At 36.1% G+C, this 20,529-nt stretch overlaps 1 pseudogene; it reads left to right on the top strand.

Moving 5' to 3' along the window:
- The window catches only part of LOC149570246 (cullin-1-like), a 147,054-nt pseudogene extending 134,248 nt beyond the window's left edge, over positions 1-12,806 (top strand).
- The last annotated feature ends 7,723 nt before the right edge of the window (positions 12,807-20,529 follow it).

The following is a 20,529-nucleotide window of genomic DNA, read 5'->3' as shown; positions in this document are numbered from 1 at the left end:
ATTCCTTCTTCTTGTGATGTTATTACACATTAATAGTGACATGCTCATAAGACAACTCTAACTACTAGTTGGTAGTTTGAGATGTTACATGCAAGGGATGGCTATGGCTTTTGAGATCTCATGATGCTATTAAGCTTGGGAGGAACTTCGGATGAGTTTTGTCATGTTCATTCATTATGATGTTGCTTTCAGTACAATTCCTTTGTTGTTATGTTTCAAATGGTTAGTTACTATTATGTTATGCCTTTGTTGTGTTTAAGTGTTTAAACCTCAATTTGTGGATCTACTACTCTATAGTGTGGAGGAATTGCTTCCCTATCTTTTCATCTTTTTTTCTCCTTGTTTGTTGTTGTGTTTCTTTGCATGAGATTGCACTCTCTTGTGCAAGATTTTGTTGTTTGGTGTGGAGGCTTACATTTCTTCACGTGGCCTAGTGCACTTCCTTGCATGAGACTGTTAGTTGTGTTTTCTCGTGCAAAAAATAGGGGTATCTCCACTATTTTTTGGAGAACACAATTTGGTATTTTGAGTACCCTTTTTTATTGTTTGTTTTACCAGGCTTTTAAAGATTAGAGATTATATTTTTTGTTTTATCTTTCCAATTTGAGCATGTTTTTTGGTAGTGGTAGTTGGAGATTCATTAGTAGTTAGGTTTTTTGGTTAAGTCTTCTATTGATATTTTTGATCCTTGTATGTGATTGACATGTGCATCCATACTTGTTTTAAAAAATACATCTTGGCTTTTATTTATCCTTGTTCCAAGGATCTTTGGGTGGGGCATTACAAACTATCTATTAGGAATTCTTAGCTCCTCCTCACCTAATTGCCTATAAATTGAACCTTTTCTCCTCATATGTCATCCACCTTCTAAGTAGAATTATTCTACTATTTTTAGAGGTAATTATTTTCAAATTTCTATTTGGTGATATTCAAATTTACAATAATCCATCCATGTGTTGGCCTGGTTTTTTCACTTATTTGAAATCCTTTGAGTTCATTGTGAAAATCCAATTTATCCCATATAAGCAACTAGGGTTTTAATTCTCTTGATCAATCATGCGATAGAAAATCTCTAATTGTTATGCCCTGGTGTCTCTTGTGCCCTAGCTTCCTTCAAAAAATTGTAAATTGACCACACCTTTTGAATTATGGAAGGAATTTTGAAAAAGGCCCTAATATCTTTCTAAATTTATTTTTCTATGTTTTTTTCTATGATTATTCTAAAATCTTTGATGAAATTGTCATTTTTCCCTAGCTCGTAACTCAATTTTAACCTTGGCTTGTATTGTGGTTAGCTTGACTCTTCTTTTTCCTTGTTTGTAATCCTTTTGGTGATTTTTATTATAGTCATTGATCTCCTTCAAGATCAATAGATGCCACATTCTTGTAGATTCTAGATACAAAGCCTTTAACTAAAGCACGAAAGTGACAGAATGACACCTATCCTATAGGACCTAAGGAAATGAAGAAGCTAGTGGTTTTATGGCAGTTGTTAATCTCCTTCCAAATTAATGGATGTCACATCCTCATAGTTGCCAAGAGCTTAGTGTTTAAGAAGTGCAAGGCGACATGTCGTGCGTGACCTAATGGGGGTCATAAATTCTTACTATAATATGCTCTGCTAAAATATACCAGGTGTCACATCTAGATTGGTTTCAAATTTAGACTGAGCTTTCTTCCTATTGATCTGATTTTTCATAGGGCAGAGATTGAATAATTTTTTGGTGAAAAATCAATTAGGTTCTTATTTCTTGCAAATTAGGGTTGCGAACTTTATGATTTTTATTTGTCATTATGCCCTATTATTGCTCTGTGTTGTTTAAATTCTTGCTAAATTCTCAAGGTTTGTTATCAGAGAAATTACCAAAATACCCTGGATAAAAAGGACTTTGAATTTCTTGTTAAGTTTTCAAAAGGTTTGGAAAAGCACTCAAATCTACCCCTTTTATGGTCTCATGGTGTAGGGTTGACCGGGTGAGCGCAAAGGGTTTGAAAAGGCATTCTTGGGCATACGATTAAGGTGATTTCAGAGTAAGCGTAAAGGTTTTAAAGGGAGATATTATATTCGTTTATGTGGTTACGGGTGAGCCTTTGAGCAAGTAAGCAGAAATGTGTTTGGTCTTGATCTACACACATACAATCTAGGGGATAGCGTAAGAGTGTAATGCTTTGTAAAGTAAGAAAGCATAAAATCCTTTACGGTCTTAGGTATCAAGGGACTCATAAGACCAAAAGTGTTGATCAATAATGTTTACATGCCTTCGCCCTGCAGATAATCATAAAAGCTATATTATTATGTGAATGTGTCGAGTGGGACCTGTTGAGCTATCAAATGGGCCCTGGTGCAAGAAAATCTAATAATGACACGTCACGTTTAATAGATGGGCCCAGCCAATGTGGTGCATTAATTAAGTTTTTCTATATGCATGTGTTTTAAATCAATGGTTATGATTTCTTTAAATCTGTTAAGGTTGAATCTGGATTGTTGCTTGGCTAAAGCAAGAATTTCACTTTACGTTCTGACGGTTTCAATGTAAGAATATGAGCGAAAGGGTGTTGAAACTTTGTTTCTGCTGTTACGCTTTGATTGTGAGTGTGTAAGCATAAAGGAGGAATGAAGAAAAGGTAAAGGGTATTATGATACCATGGGTAGACTTTGAGCGTAAGATTGGAGAATGGGTGAGATAAGTCTTGCGATGTTCTAAGTAATGAATTGTGTATAGGTGTTGTTGGCTCCCGATTTAATAGAATTTGAATAACCAAGTATGCAAGGAAAAATTGCATCTATGGGCAGCTATCTCCAATAATGGACACAATTTAGCAAGAACCTGGGCCAACTATAAGGCTACACTCCTTCTACACTTCAGGCTCTGCAAAACCTAGGTAGGTGAACCTCTTAGGATCCAATTATGTGACCAGTGCAATGAGCATAATCAAAATCCAGAATAATAGATGCAAACCCCTAAATCTTATATACTTAACCAGGAATCATAACCATGAAATAGCTAAGAACATGATTCATGAAACTGGCAAGCTAAGTGCGGGTTAAACTTTGAATAACTTTCAACATGAAAGGGGAAACATTTGATTAAGGATGTTGATTAAACACAATCTCAAATATGCAGAAGTATAACAAGTGATCCTATAACTGATCAGTGCCTAATCCATTGAGCAATTCCATGAATTCAAAACATACATCTGTGACATCAGGATATATTTCGTATACCTAGACATCAGATCTATCTAATCACCTTGTGATTCAGACATTAGTGTTCATTCAAATCTCATTCTCACAAAATATCCTTCTCAAGTAACTAGTAACCTTGTTAAACATATCAAGCATTTACTTGGCCCTTTGGTCCAATAGCAAAATACATAAAACATACAACCTGAAGGGAATGCAAATGGATCTTAGATCTTTGTTCCAAGACCACATAAGACTTACAGATTGCTAAGAAAGGAGACAAGAACCAGAATGAAACTAGTGAAATTATTGCTCATATGTATTCATTTCCTTGAAACTATACATTCATATGCATAAAATTAAAACACAAAAACAACTAACATATTAGAACTTTTTGTATTATTTGCACTACTACTGTTCACATGAGAGAATTATGTTGAAGAATGTTGTCACAGTCAAGGAAACATGTCAAAATATTGGAACCAATGGTCTCACAGTGAAAAAACTAGAACCCCTAATGGTATCATAGCAATGAACTTTTTCTTCCCAAAAATTGGAACCAACTGGTTTCTCAGTGACAAAAACTAGAACCCCTACAATGAAGGAAAGACAGAAAGATATAAGAAAGAAAGATTAATGCCTAGATCTAATCTACAACTAACATCTATCCACTTGAAATTAAATCCCTTGCAATTGAAAAACCTCTCTCTTCTCTCTACCATTGATCTAATTTTTTGTTTTCATCATTACTTGTAACAAACTTGTAAATATCTTTGCTCAATGATGAAAATCATTCTGCAACCAGACTATCTGAAAAACTTGATTCAACTGACTTGAAATTGGTTACACTAGACCCCAAACTACATTTTCACCACTTTTACCCACATTTAGGTCATTACATTACTGGAAATCACAACTGAAATTCGATAGCTGAATTTGGTTGCAAGTTGGGAACATGAATTTGGCATAAAATATATTTTTAAGGTTAGATTGTCAGCTAGTTCTAGTTGATCGCCATTTGAAAATTAGAGGTGCTAATCCTTTCATTGAAGAGAAAATTTATAGTGCACTACATATCATCACACTTACCCAAAAAAGTTGAGCCAAACTCTGAAAGTCCCATTGAATCTATAGAAGGAAGAGAAGAAATTGATTATCTAGATTGAAAGTCATTGTCCACTTCATAATCCTAGCAAGAAGAACATCATAAGCGCTTGTGAACCAAGTATTTTCTGATGAAGCAAGAAGGAAAGAAAAATGAAAAAATGTGTTGAGTCGAGAGATAGACATTGGAAAGAAAGCCATTGATTATAAAAAGTATTAAGATCAAGTTTTAAAATATTTTTTTAATTGACAAGTACAAAGCAAGATTAGTAGCTAAAGAGCAACAAATTGAAGATTGAGGAATCTTTGCTCTAGTTGCAAAGATAATTATGATTACAATGTTGACAGCGCTTGTTTCCAATCATAGCTAGAATATCCACCAAATAGATATGAAGTACATTCCTAAATGAAGATCTGAAAACCCAATTTTGTAAGAAAAGAAAAGAAGCACATGGTATGTCACTTGAAAAGACACTATATGATTTGAAACGAACTCCACGACATTAGTATTCAAAACCAAATAAGTACTTTTCCCAAAGGAAATTAATTTTTTAAAGACCCAATTTATACATCAAGACGTTTAATTGCACGTTATTGTTCCTTCAAAATTTTGGTCATAGGTTATTGGTATATTAACCATTGTACTTGCTTTTAAACTAATAAAATCTACTATTTCTGGGCCTTGTTGACTGTTTTTCTATACTATATGGACTCTTGAAGGTTGTATGATGGTTGTTTTGCATTGAAAAGTTGGAGGTTGAATTTTATGAAGTTTTGGCATTGGTTTCAAGGAGAGATCTATTTTCATTTGCAAGTTATATATTTTTCTTCCTTGCTGCCTATGAAACCCTCAAAACAAGGGTTTTCACCAAAGGAATGGCCCTAGTTTGAATTCCCAGCATTGGAATTTTCTCCAATTTGGTATGGAGAAAACTAGGGCATTGTATTATCAAATGTCAAAAGCCTGGAGGCAGGAGATTGTAGCAAGCATTTTTAATAGCAAGCCCTAGGTCTAATAAGACCCATGTATTAGACTTTGTTTTTGCAATTTGATGAGTTAGAGTGATAAAAGGAACTTGGGACTTGGTGTGGAGGCAAGGCATCTTAAATTTGACCAGGAGGACACATTGAAGTTGAAGAATTGATCCATGCACCCATATTTTTAACCTTTTCATTGTAGACCAAGCCTAAAGTTGCTAATTAGGCTTGTGTGCAAGATTAAGGTTAGGGTATCTTGGAGTGGAGTTAGGTTTTGAAACTTTAGAGTATTTTGGCACTTTGAAAAGGGTGTTTCAATTTGTCTTTAGTTTTCTTGGTCCTTTGTAAACATTTTGAGTTACTGGTGGAAAAAAATGCTAAGAAACCTAAGTGCTTGTTTGGTTGGTTGCAGTAGTTTGCTTGGTAAGTGGTTGGTAGGGTTTCCAACCTTTGTTACACCTTGTTTTTATCATATAGGAGTTATTCCAAACTATCCTTGGTGCTTGGGAGTCCTGGAGGATCCAATTGCATTCTTGGTTGTGTGTATGGTATAAGAGTCAAGTGCTACAATTTACCTTATGACTCCTAACATCAGGTCTGCCATATACCTAATTTGTTTTGGGTGTGTTGATGTTTTTTTGGGTTCCCTTGGATGTTAGGAAGGTTGGGGTTGCTTGATCACCTTGTGCCAAGGTTTGTGCATGATTCTTGGGTTGTATAAGTGAGAAGAAGAAGAGTTGCAGCATTTCATGAAGTGACCACTAGTCTTTCCTTTGCTAAAACTATCAACTATAACATTTCTTAGGTTCAATAGGGGAGACGTTGTGGGGGGTTGTAGGGGTTTTGGAGTTGAAGGTATTCTACATGGGCTAGTGAGGGAAGGGGGGTTAATAGAAGGGTTTGGGGAAGGGTCCCTCATGGGGCTTTGGTTTTCCTTATAGGAAGAGTCATCCGATTCACTCTTAACAAAAATTTTGCTTTCACTTTCCACAATGTCTCCTCTTTTTTAGCCAAGTCTTCGATATCTTTTTTACCCCTTTCCTTAGCCAACCTACTCAAGCAACATGTTTGTTTTTTTTGAGTGTCCTCATCACTATCATAGTCAAGGTCAAGGACCATTTTCTTGGCTTTTTTGTCCAGGCATGTTTCTTGGGCTTACAAGGCCTCTCTTCAATTTTTAGCACTTGAGGTATCCAGGATATAGGAGTCACTAGAAGAAATACAGTTCACATTAGGAGTAGCTATAGAGTTTTAGATCTTAGACTCTAAAGGGCAACACATTGAGGGAGAAAGTTTAGGTTTTTTATAGGTGATGGAGAGAACATTGGTGGTTAGAGGGGGATATAGGCCACAATGAAGCTCATAAAGTTTGAACATAGGCTCTTGATGGAGGATACCTAGTTTTTTCCTTGGACCTTGGTTTCAACAACATCAAACACAATGCTCTCAAAGAATAGAGAATAGGGAATTGGAGTATTATGAACTCAAAGCATTATTTATAGATAAAAAATAGTTACAAGAAGAATAATTATATCATTCTTTAACAAAGAAAACCTATTCTTGAAAAAAAAAAAAAGGTAATGATATCTACTCACAGTGGAAACACCAATTGTGGATTACCTATATTTTAGAAAAAGTGATTTAATCAAACAAGGTGATTTAAAGATGATAAATATAAGGATATTAATAATACCAAGAGAAGCATATAGAGAAGTGAATCCCATATAGCATATAATTGGGATAGGGAACATTAAAAGATTATATCTACCATGTACACCTGCAAACCATACATTGAATATAGAATTATAATGTCAAGTCAAGGAAGTGAACGTAAGGAGTTTAAGACCATATTGTATCTTACAATTGATAAATCTATCAATGTCATCTTGTATACTCACTATCAAGAATCAAATTTCATAGCAAGAATAGTGAAGTCTTTGAACAATAACATTGTTGGTTAATAATTAAGGTTAAAGGTTGAGTTATACAAATACTTAAAAGATATTATTTTGTAAGTGAAGCCATTGACTAGAAAGGAGTATTTTATAATTAATCTGAAGGAGTATTTTATTGCAATTCCACCTCATCCACATAGTATAAAGATTAAAATTCAAAGGTGAAAGATTACTCACAATAAAAAGCTATATAGTAGTCCCACCCAAATTTATTGTAGAACGCCTATAAAAAAGGTGAGGTCACATGCATATGGTGAAACCATCATGAGTAGTACATAGAACAAGGTTATGAGTGTAAGTCCAACTCTACCAACCCATGGAAACAAAATCCTAATCAACATCCATCTTGAACAAGTAATCCATGATAACATTTATATTAAAAAATATGACTCCAAGGAGGCAAGGCCCCATCATGTTAGGTTTCAGAGTGATGTTTCTCATATTGTGAAACTGCAAGGTTATTGATAGATTTAATTTGTTGAAAAACTCAATTCTCTTTTTTTGGTTCTAGTTTTTATATTAGTTATCACTACAAGAAGATCAATCTTCTTACTACTATTTTTGTTTGCAAATTAGGTTAGAGTTTAATTTTTTCAAACTTATTAGTTAGTTTAGAGTGATGTTTTTGTTATTGTGAAACTGCAAGGTTATTGTTAGATATTTTTAAATAAAACTCAATTGTCCTTTTTTTATTCTGGTTTTCATATCACTACAAAAAGATCAATCTTACACCCTACTATTTTTGTTTGAAATAGAGATTGTATGACTCTATACCTTGGTCACTAACCAAGGATATGGAGACCATGATAGACTGAAGCATGGGAGTCCCATGAAATCAATAGGTCCTCTTTCAAATGGTGGAGCGATGGACTTGGGTCGTTGGGCTAGCCTTCAAATAGAGGTATTTAAAAGAAATAGCCCCTTTCTTGGAAGATAGTGAACTTGAATTCTCCTTTTCTTTTTCTTTTTTGGTATTAAGGTATACTTAATAATATAATATACCTAAAAAATAGACAAATCATAAAGTCACAAGATCGAAGGAATTCACATCCAACTTGTCTCTTGAAATATTTTCTGATAAATTTTCCTTGTAAACTCCTATAGTTGACTTTGTTTTCATAACAATGTTCTACATCTTGAAAACTTCTTATGATCATAACTAGAGAAATAGCTAATAGCTATTTGTTTGCACATCTTGTAGTTGCTTCATAGTAGAGCATATGATGCATTGTGTCAAGTAAATTCATCTGCATTATGCACTTTTGTTGTTTCTCCCTTGCAGCTATTCATAGCAAACCAAGTCTTCATGGTACCATGATTGACATCATTAGTGTGTATGGAAGACAAGTTGCTAATGATATTCAGCATTGTCAATTGTTGAAGTCACCACCATAGAATCATCACTACATCAAGATTAGATTCTAATTTTTCTTCTTTATATTTAATTTAAAATATGCATTAAAATAAATTGCTTTTTTTATATTTAATTCTCTTTATATTTAGGTAACCACGTGAAACTAGAGGGAGAGGACAAACACCATTGTGAACATTAAAATGAACTTTTTCCATTACGTTGGTTGAAAAAAATACCTTTATAATTGCAATTACTTTTTACTCACTCCAAAACTTTATAGAACAAAACACCAATGATTCTCATAATTTATAATTATCATCCTCTTATCTGAGCAAGAATTAGAAGATATCCATCATTACCTCAGTGGTTGTCTTTGCCACAAATTTTTTCACACTAAAAAAATGTGCTCTCTCATATATAGCTTTCATCAAGGAAACATCTCAATGTGAGAAAAACCTCATGTACGGTGTCCTATTAGTTCCAATTAAGGTTACATAGAGCAGATCAACAGTGGCCGTGTCACAATAAGGAGTAAGATCTTATTTGCAAAATCCTAGTATCTAAAACCTTCTGAGCTCATTTTCATAAGCATGAATCTATTTAAAGCCGTAGATTCTCCACCACAGTTTATGCAAAATAGAATTGAGAAAAGAACATAACATACAATGAAGACACAATTAACTATTATATTAAGAGTTCAATTGCAATCCAATGAATTACCTCTATCAACAGGTACTGGTGCTAGAGCATATCCACAAACAAGACATTTTCATAACTAAACTTCACACAGGCTACTAGTGTGCAAAAACATTTGTCGCAAAGCCTATGACTTTCATACTTTTTAGTGGTTGATTTAAGTTACTGGGTGTGGGTTCACTGGGTTATGGGCATGTTCTCAGTCCAGCCATGTTCCTTCTATTCTCAAGACTCTGCTATAGATTGGAGACCCAATTACGTGAGAATTTGACTATGTCAAATGAAAATTTTCATGCCTTAATATTAATTTAGATTGGAAACTAAAGCTTTGCAGAAATGGATATTTTTTGAAATAGAATTAAGACAGAGATGATGTGAAAATATTCGTGATATATATAGTGGCTTGCAAAGTAGTATATTTTGTGCCCAAGGTTTGGGGACTACTTTCTTTTTCCTAGCCTGACTTGGTGTGATATGCTTATATTCTTTGGTAGTTAAGTACCTGCTATCATGTTTCTCATTTCCAGTCTTGGGTAAAGCTACTAACATCCTAAATGGCTATGACCAAATGCCTTAATCATCATGATACATTCACTTTCTATGGGAAATTTGTTGTAGATATGATCCAATGGGATTTATGAGTCTAATTTTGTATGGCATTGGAAGCAGCTAATATATGCTTTTCAAGGCTTCAGTTTCAACCATTGTATTAAATTCACACTTTGTAGAATGCTCTTTGATTATTATTTAGTAGGGCCATAATAGCACTCTATTGAATCAACATTTTTGTTTTTTCCTCTCATTGATAGCACTCTTTCACAATACCACAATAAGATAATTTTTTAATTCTTTGTTGCAGTCTTTACTCAGAGAAAGATCTTTGCATGGTAGAGCCTTGAATGAAGAATAGAGGTCCTCAACAGCAGTAGGGGAGTTAGGCCAGCTAAGGCTCCATGGGACTATTTTTGGTTTGCGGTATGCCCCACTATTGACTTTAATTTTCCAACATATTATTTACCTTATTATTTTTAGTTGATTGACATCATAGTTGATAGGCTTATTGTGAGTGCCTGTACTGATATAAGCAGTGATTTTGTATTTAATTTATCTTTTATTTTTCTGATATGGGAACTCTCCTTTTGAGCTAGAGGCTTTTAGCAATTGTCAGTCATAAAATGATGTGACTGAGTTTCCATAGTCTATAGACTCTATTTCTGGCACACTAGATGTTATAAAATTGAGTTTTCATAAACAAATTGACATGCTAGTTTTAGACTATACCGACATTTTTGTCATTTTAACCAATTATCTAGTTTTTTTAATTTTTTTTTTTTTGATGTGCTTAGAGAAGCAAAGAATCATATATCACGCTCTTTGCTTGCATCTTATCCTGATAAGTCTTAGTAAATCTCATGAGTATGTATGCCTAATCATCAGGGAAGGTTTTCAAACTGGATTAAATATTACCACAAGGGGTCAAGACATAAATGATACCAATGTCTCCGAAAAGCATCCATTTAATGGTTCTAGTGGTGAAAACAATTTTTTTAAAAAAATTAACTTTTATCCGGCAAAGTTTCAAAATACAAACATTTTATTGATCAGTATTACACACTATATTTTGTAGAAACTAATCAACTTTCCAATGGGTATATTACCATTTTTTGTTAGTGAACTAGTAAATGTTTCACTAATTATTGGTTCTTATCAAACAATGTGGCCAATATGTGGGTCGGCTTGTGGTTGTATGAGTGTGCCTCTTTTATAAAAACATGTATTGGTATTCTCTTTTGAACAAATCAATATTTTCAAAATAGTGTGTTATTTTCTTTTTTTTAGTAACATGTCTCTATTGATAGTCCTTCATGGATGGAAGACACCGAATTCATATGTCATACTCTGATAGATAGTTTGGGATAGCTAAGCTTATTGTGTATGCATTAATCTCTATGTATATGTGAATATTTATTAATGCAAACCATACACAGAGTCTTTTTAGGCTATCTTTGTGTGCAACTATGCAACTTTACACATATAGAATTCATGACGTGAATGACAATCTTCATCCATATAATGCTATTTTAAAATTTAGGACTTTGTCTTGTTATGTGTTTGTATATATAATTAATATTTGTCGAAATTGCAGGAAGAAGCTTGCACAAAGACTCTCGTTTCATAAAAGTGCAAATGATCATCATGAAAGAAGCATATTGACAAAGCTGAAGCAACAGTTTACTTCTAAAATGGAGGGAATGGTATGCTGCATCATACATAAATAAAAAACTCACTTTGATTCTTATCAATGAAGTTAATCTAATTGTAAATTGTGTAAAAATCTATGTGCTTTTATGTAGGTCATAGATTTAACATTAGCAAAGGAGAACCAAGGGCATTTTGATGATTATCTTAATGAAAATTCTCGAGCACATCCTGACATAGACTTGACTATGATAGTTTTGACAATTGGGTTTTGGCTGAGTTACAAATCATTTGATCTTAACCTGCCAGCTGAAATGGTATGCCCATTTTGTATATAGTATACCTTTTAAATTTGCCAATTTCTGAAGTAGTTTAACATTTTGACCTTTTCTACTTAATGCAAGTAAGATGCGTAGAGGTGTTCAAGCAGTTCTATCAGACAAAGACAAAGCATAGAAAGCTTACATGGATATAATATCTGGGTACTTGTAATATTAATGGGAAGTTTTACCCTAAGCCTATGGAACTTGTTGTTACTAATTACTAGGTAATTGCCTTTTTGGTTCATTACTGGCTGACAGTTAGATTCCTTGATTCATATAAAATGGCATTATAGGTCATTTTCTACTGATCATTATTGGGAATTTCTTCTTCCAATTTCTGGTTAAGAATTAGTTGGGTAGGATAAGTTAAAGCAATGGTTAATGTCATTAATTGTTAATGACCATACATTGATAATTTGATTCATTTTCTACTTATGCTACTTGTTTAAAGGAAAACTAAAATTGATGTGTTCTAGAAACCATAAATATGCAAAGTGAATACATCACATTTATCAGTGTCAGTTTCATTGATATATCTAGAATTCACTTCTTTTTCCTTGTGTAACTTACTCTATGGTTATGATACGCAGGCATCAACATTCTTGCTATTCAATGCATTTGAAAGGCTAAGTTACACAGAAGTGAAGACTCAATTGAATTTGACCGATGAAGATATGGTCAAATTGCTACATTCTCTTTCATGTGGGAAACATAAAATTCTCAATAAAGAGCCAAATGCAAAAACTGTGGCACAAACAGATGTCTTCGAAGTCAATTCAAAATTCACTAATAAGATGAGGAGAATCAAGGTATGAACTCTAATATAACAAATTGTATACTATTTTGCCTGTCTTTTTTTAACAAAAATTAATGCATGGGGAGATCACATGTGAATTGGTTTCTACCTGATTGCAGATTCCACCCCCACCAGTGGATGAGAAAAAAAGGTGATTGAGGATGTGGATAAAGATAGACATTATACAATTCTAATCAATAAATTACAAGTTAGCTGAAGATCAATGCTAATATGTTTTCTCGTGAATATTTTTCCAGGGTGTTGCTACTCTAACTCCTGGACTGATTTAACTTCATTTTAAAGTACTGGCATTTAATCCTAGACTGATTTCACTTCATTTTAAAGTACTTGCTCTGAATTTGTATTGATTAGACGTCATTTTAGAGTAGTAAAGTTATAATATGGATAATATGGCAAGAAAAGGTGATCAATGCCAATGGTAGTCACCTGGTGTTAAATAAATTAGGAACATCTTAGAGGAGACTTGGAATATTGTATTGGCTATGTCATTTGCGGTTCTTTTGATAAGGTGTTAAATTGTTGATAGAAGCAACAAAAGTACTTCATCCCAAACAAATAGGTGTTGAAGCTTCGCTTCTTGTCCTCTAAATGATCAGAGCTTTTAATATGGATAATATAGTAATCAAAGTTGATTGAATGGTATTTACCTTGCATTTAAAAAATTGGCAATATTCGAATAGGAAAATCTAGAGCATCATGAAGGAGGCTTGGTCACATCTTGGATATCATTTTGAAATTTATCATACAACATTGTTTAAGAGCATCACTATGTTTGTTCATCAGTCACCCACTATTCCTTTCTATGTTCACTCTTTATAGGAAATGAATTTGTGAATAGAGGGACATTTTTTGCTATGTGAATACTAACAATGCCGATGCTCGAATACATAATGTTGTTCAAAATTTGCAAGTGTCTAGTTGTTGTATCAAGATTGAGGAAATTGTGACAAATTTGGGTTTGGAACCTCAAGAGGAGGGCATTAATCAAGCTCCTCTCTGGCTCCATCTATAGCAGATGTGGAAACTTGACTAAGTGTCAAAAAACTCAACTTGTTTAGACCTGAAGTGATATTTGTTTTACTCGACTCTTATCGATACTCATCCAACTTCATGGGCTTGCCCTAACTATTACCTTTGAGTTGAGATTAGGTTTAAACTAATTGATCTTGATTCTCAACTGAATACCTTTGAGTTGAGATCAAATTTGAACTAATTGATCTCAATTGAATGCCTACCACCAGGGCCCTGACTTGCTCAAGATTTCCATCTGACAGCCCCTGAGACTTCAAATGAGATGAGATGGTCAGTCAACTTGGTGAGATGACTTGGAGAGCTAACTTGATGAGTAGACTTAAGGAGTCAACTCATTGAGGTGACTTGATGAGCGAACTCAGAGTCAACTTGGCAAGTGTATACTTGAACAATTGACTTGTTGACATGACTTGGTGGGGTGACTTGGCGAGCCCACATGGTGAGCATACTTGAACAGTCGACTTGGTGAGCTGAACAAGTGAGCTAACATGGTGAGTGGGCTTAGAGAAGCAACTCAGTGGGGCAACTTGGAAAGCACACATAACAAGCCAACTTGCTGAGGCAAGGTGGTAAAAGGACTGGGTGAGCTGACTTGGTGAGCTGACTTAAAGAGTTGACTCATTGAGGTGACTGGGTGGGGGCAACTTGGTGAGCTAACTTATGGGGTGGACTTGGTGAGTGAACATAAAGAGTCAACTTGGTGAGCATACTTGAATTGTCAGCTTGGCGAGATGACTAGGGGAGTCAGCTTGGTGAGCTGACATGGAGAGTTGACTTAAACTGGCGAGTTGGTGGGGCAAGTGGGGGTGATTTGATGAGCTGACCTAGAGAGTTGGCCTAGGGGTCAGACTTGGTGAGCGAACTTAGAGAGTCAACTTGGTGAGCGTACTTCAATTGTTAGTTTGGCAAGCTGACTTGGGGAGCTGGCCTGATTATCTAACATGGTGAGTGGGCTTAAATTGGCAACTTGGTGGGGCAAGTTAGCGAGATTACTTAGCAAGGCCACTTAGAGATGCAACATGGCTAGCTGACTTTGTGAGTGAGCTCAATGAGTGGACCTAAAGATTGACCTTGATGAGGCACTTTGGTGAGATGACTTGATGATCGAACTCAAAGAGTCAACTTGGCGAGCATACTTGAATAGTTGACTTGGTGGGGAAATTTGGTGAGCCAACTTAGAGAGTCCAATCAATCAAGAGGAAATAGTTGAGAGCTTAGAGTGACAGAATCTTCATATGATCATATGAAATGAAATGGGCGTGCGAGTAGAAAGAAACTAGAAAGACATTGTGTACAAATGAAGGCATGAAATGGATGGTTTTGGAGCACTTAGCAGAGACACTCAACATTCAGTACATATCATCATTTGAGATCAAATGGGTGTATGAGATTATATACATAGTGAATAATAAAGGAGGGAATTGAACCCTCCCTGAGGCTCATAGTTGTTGAGGTCCACTTCAGCAATGTCCCTTCCTATGAAATTGTCATCTAAAACCTTTCTAATGAGATAATGTGTTATGAGCTCTTCATCAGTGGGATGGAACGTGAATGATATGGGTGATGCATAGCTGCCTCCGTGATTCATGTTCCATCCCACTGATGAAGAGCTCAGAACACATTATCTCATTAGAAAGGTTTTAGGTGGCGATTTCACAGGAAGGACCATTTCTGAAGTGGACCTCAATAATTGTGAGCCTTAAAAAAAATTTGACCAAGCATCGGTCAAAATTTTGACCAATGCGTAACAGTTTTCTACCAAGCATTGGTTGACATTTCGACCAATGCCCAGTAGTTTTCTACCAAGCATTGGTCAAAATTTCCACCAATGCCCTACAATTTTCTACCAAGCATTGGTCAAAATTTCGACCAATGCCCTACTATTTTCTACTAAGCATTGGTCAAAATTTTGACCAATGCCCTACAGTTTTCAAAATTTTGACCAATGCCCTATAGTTTTTCTACCAAGCATTGGTTGAAAGTTCAACCAATGAATGGCAAAAAATGTGTTGGCAATTTCAACAGTTTTTGACCAACATATTGGTCAAAATTTTGACCAACCATTAGGTTGGTTTAATTTTTGACCAATGTGTTGGTCGAATTTTGTCGAAGTTTGGTCAAAAAATGGGTCAAATTTTTTACCAATAAAGGTCAAAAAATAAGCCCAAATGTACTAGTGACTACTGCTCACATGAGAGAATTATGCTGAAGAATGGTGTCACAGTCAAAGAAACATGTCAAAATACTAGAACCAATGGTCTCACAGTGAAAAAAATAGAACCCCTAACGGTATCACTGCAATGAACTTTTTCTTCCCAAAAATTGGAACCAAATGGTTTCTTAGTGACAAAAACTGGAAACCCTATAATGAAAGAAAGACAGAAAGTTATAGGAAAGAAAGATGAATTCCTGGATCTGATCTATGATTGACATCTATCCACTTGAAGTTCAATCCCTTACAATTAAAAAACCTCTCTCTTCTCTCTACCATTGATCTGATTTTTTGTTTTCATCATTACTTGTAAAAAACTTGTAAATATCTCTACTCAATGATGAATATCATTCTGTAACTAGAATATCTGAAAACCTTAATTCAAATGACTTGAAAGTGATTACACTAGACTCCAAACTACATTTTCACCACTTTTACCCACATTCAGGTCATTACCTCACCGGAAATCACAACTAAACTTCGATACTTAAATTTGGTTGCAAGTTGGGAACCTGGGAGAAAACCTTGAATAACTCCAATAGACTGCTTCCTATGTGAAAACTAACCTCAGAATCAGAAATTTCGTCTTCTCTCGATTCTGGAAATATATAATATCGCTATATTTTCTTCTCAAAAATGCCCAGAATATTAGTTTGAAAAAATAGTCCCCCCTGCTACAAGGTTCAAGTCTACACTCTTTGAAATTAAAATTTTTGAAAAATTTAAATTACTCTAAAGTTAAAACTTTAGGTTAAAACCCCTTTCTGAATTTAAAATTTAGTGACGTGCATCCTTATTTTGAAAAATGATAAAAATTTGACATTTTAAATATTTTATTTTTTCCTGTTATCCTTGCATTTTGGGGTCAACTGGTTTGACCAAGCTTGTCTGCCACGTCTCGGCCTTTGATTGACTAACCACTTTTCATCAAATGCCACATCACCACTTAGTGCCCCTACTTAGTCATTGTCATATTAGCATACCCAGGACTCAATTCCACATGGCACGATCTCGCATACCTGCATTACTTATCTTCTGGGCATCTTTCTTTTGCAGAAATGCGTAGTCTGTTCGATGCACCATGTGTCAACATTTGGGCGATTCCTACTTGAGCTTGCTCTGCAACACCACCTCACCATACGCAGGACCCATTGCCACGTGTTGGCATCCTGCATTCTCACATTCTTTATCTAGTGCGCAGCTTGGTTTTGCGGGCGTGCGCCCACTGCGAGATGAGGACATGTATCGACCTCTGGATACATCTTGCCACATTAGCTTACATGAATCTTTGTTCAAAAGTTAGCTTATGTCTCCTGCCAACTGTCCCTCTCATTTACGCCAGCCACAGTGGTCCCACGCACAAGCATGCTTTGCCTTTAAAAAAGGCATGTCTTTAAGACACAATGCTTATTGAGTTGAATGGTATTTAAAGATTTAGAAGTTCTTACACATAATGTATGTGGGACAAAAGCTTCTATTTTCTTTCAAATTCTGTGTTTTTCCTTGCTCTTTTCATGCTGCACTTGAAGCTGCTTGGGACATGACTCCCCTTTGAACTTGCTATGTGGTCTACTCTTCATACAATGTCCAAACGGCTCCCCTACCATGCATAGGTTTCTTCTTCCTTTGCTTGGCATATTTGTTAGCATTAGAACCTCAGTCTTAGAACCTTCTTATGTGCAACAAAGGAAACAATAGGATGCTTATGATTTCAAGAGTGCATTTCCAAACATCCATAGCTTTGGCTGCATTTTTTACTTGCCGCTACATCTTATAATCATGGCATCTCCCTTTGGCTGCCTGCATTGAATGCATGGGCTTCTTCAACTGAAGCGCTCCCTATTTTGGCATGGATCTCTACTACATTTTAAACTACGTAGAGCTCCTTTATCCAGTGTGAACTGGGGTGCTCTATTTTTGCTATGGCCTCATTGCTTCATTTATGTGAGGCTCTGCTTGGGGATTTGTGGCTACTCTCCTCCATGCCACATCATCACAATGAGTACTATAAATTTCATAGAGTAAAAGGTCACACTACCCTCAGATGCATGAAACTGAAAGATTATGTGCAAGACCTCATTGATTCAAAAGAAATCACCGTTGGTGCCCAAACCTCTCCCAATGTAGGCTTACAGATCTATCAAAATGTTTTTCCTCCTCACAACAACCAAAATCCTGGAAAAGCACCTATCCAAGCCAACAACAACAACACCAAAAACCGTCAGCCAAACCAACAGCATGGGAAGAACAATGACCACACTTCATCCTATATAGACTATGGTAGCCTCATAGGTTGAATATCCAAGAAAGAGCCTTTTGTCAATGTTATCAATATCCAAGGACCAAACAATGAGTGTGCAGTCACCACTCGAAGAGCATGATTTAACATCATAGGCCCACTAGTTTCACTAGCACCATCAGCTCCATCAAAAAGCCAGTACAATATCTTGGAACACCTTGGGAACATGCTAGCCCAAATCTCCATTTTAGACCTTCTTCGCACCAGTCATGTGTACAAGAACATCCTTGACAGTGCTCTTATAGAATCTAGTTTCCCTTCAGATATCAACACTACTGATTTTTTTAATCTTGTTGGACACGTATCCTCCTCATGTGCCCTATCATTCAAACCCACCGACATACCCATGGTCGAGCCAGATCACACCCTTCCGCTTCACATAGCCATCATGATATCCAATTTTTCTATGAAAAGAGTAATGATAGATAATGGATCAGCCTTGAATATTTGCATCGTAAAATTCATAAAACAAGCTGGGTATACTAAGGCAGATATCATAAGTGAGGTTATCACCATCAAAGCTTATGACAACTTGGAAAGAACCACAGAAGGAACTATTTTGCTACCAATCAAGGTTGGGCCAGTCATCCAAGAAACACTCTGCCATGTTATTGATCTAAACCTACCATTTAACATCCTCCTCGGTTGCCCATGGATTCATGCCATGAAAGCTGTTCCATCCACTTACCATCAGTGTGTCAAATTTCCACATCAAGGCACTGAGGTAACCATCCATGCCGATCCAGAACCCTTTGCTTACTGCAATGCGGTTGAAGCTTCGTATACAAACCATTGCCCTAGAATTGATATCAACACATCCATCGCCAGCTCATCCCATACTTGTAATGACCCAGAAACCATCCACACCTCCACCCTATCTACCATGAAGATCAATAACAAAGACTGTGGAGAGTATAGTCTGTCAGATGCATTTTCTGTCGGGGCACTCCCACTTGATCCACATGCCCATGGAAAACTAACATATCACAAAGCTAAGGAGATTCCACCTCCTTGATACAAACAGTTTGGCCCATCAACCTTTGTATCCTCAAAAATCCCTCTTCATGAGGAGCTCAGTCCAGATATCAACAATTGGTTACATAAGGATGCACCTCAAAGAAATCAAGCACGCATTGATCACTTCAGCCATAAGTATCCCCAAGAACATAAGCTCATCACTAGCAAATGGAACTATCAAGGTGGTGGTCTAGGACTAGAAGAAAGAGGCATGTAGTGCCCCATTGACGTACACAAGTGGGAATCGAAGTCAGGTCTTGGCTTTGGCATACCCACAACTAGGGGCACCAATATGGATGGTCATGCTTTTTTGAACATTCATTGTGACCTTTTCAAAATCAAAGACATTCTTGAGGAAGTTGAAAAGAGAGCCTATGATGATATCCCAGACCAAATCTCCCTCGGAGACTCTGTTCTCAAAGAACTATCCATCCACCTCATTGACCTACCACTCGCTCATCCACAACTCATAGATTGGGACCAACCAAGTGTCATACACATTGATGAGTTCACATCAGAGGAAGTGCTTCTGAGATTCATGGGAGCCAAAACACCTCATAAGAAAACAAAGCTAGATTTTGCCTATATCTACAAGCTAGATCCCAAGGGGTATTTTGGAGAAAATCCCCAACCTAGTTTCGATACACCCAAAACTAGAACTAAGGTGAATCCGAGACTAGCTAAGGTAGTGAAGAGAACCCCTCAACAAGAACATCCAGAGCCACAAGCAGAACATGAGGATTTAGCATTACCTCCTCAAGATAATCGACTAGAGGTGTCTTCTATTCTAATTGAGGATACTAGAGAAGTCAACATCGGTTCTTCAGAGATCCCCAGACTTGTTCACATTGTTGCATCACTATCACAAGACCAAGCTGACCTCCTCTTTGAGGTCTTAAGAGAGAACATTGGCCGATTTGCATGGTCATATCAGGACATTCCAGGACTTGATCCAAAGCTTGTAGTTCATCATCTTGCAGTTGATCCAAAGATCAAGCCCATCAAATAAAAGCTTAGAAAAATGCACCCCAAGGTGGCATTACTGGTCAAAGCTAAATTAGAAAGAATGTTAGCTGCTAAGGTTATCTGACATATCGACTACTCAAATGGATCTCCAACATGGTCCCTGTCAGTAAACCTTTTGGTGACATCAGAATCTGCACTGATTTCAGAGATCTTAACAAAGCTTATCCAAAAGATGATTTTCCCTTGCCCAACATAGATATGATTGTAGATCTTACAGCTGGACATGAAATTTTGTCCCTCATGGCTGGATTTTCTGGGTATAATCAAATCAAGATTGCAAAAGAGGATCAGCATAAGATAGCATTCACTACCCCTTGGGGAACCTTTTGTTAC

The sequence above is a fragment of the Cupressus sempervirens genome, chromosome 3, assembly GCF_028749045.1.
Source record: "Cupressus sempervirens isolate cs-2001-9-10 chromosome 3, ASM2874904v1, whole genome shotgun sequence".
Taxonomy (NCBI): Eukaryota; Viridiplantae; Streptophyta; class Pinopsida; order Cupressales; family Cupressaceae; genus Cupressus; species Cupressus sempervirens.
Note: the sequence above shows the minus strand (reverse complement) of the source record. Positions and strands in the feature narration are given on the sequence as shown.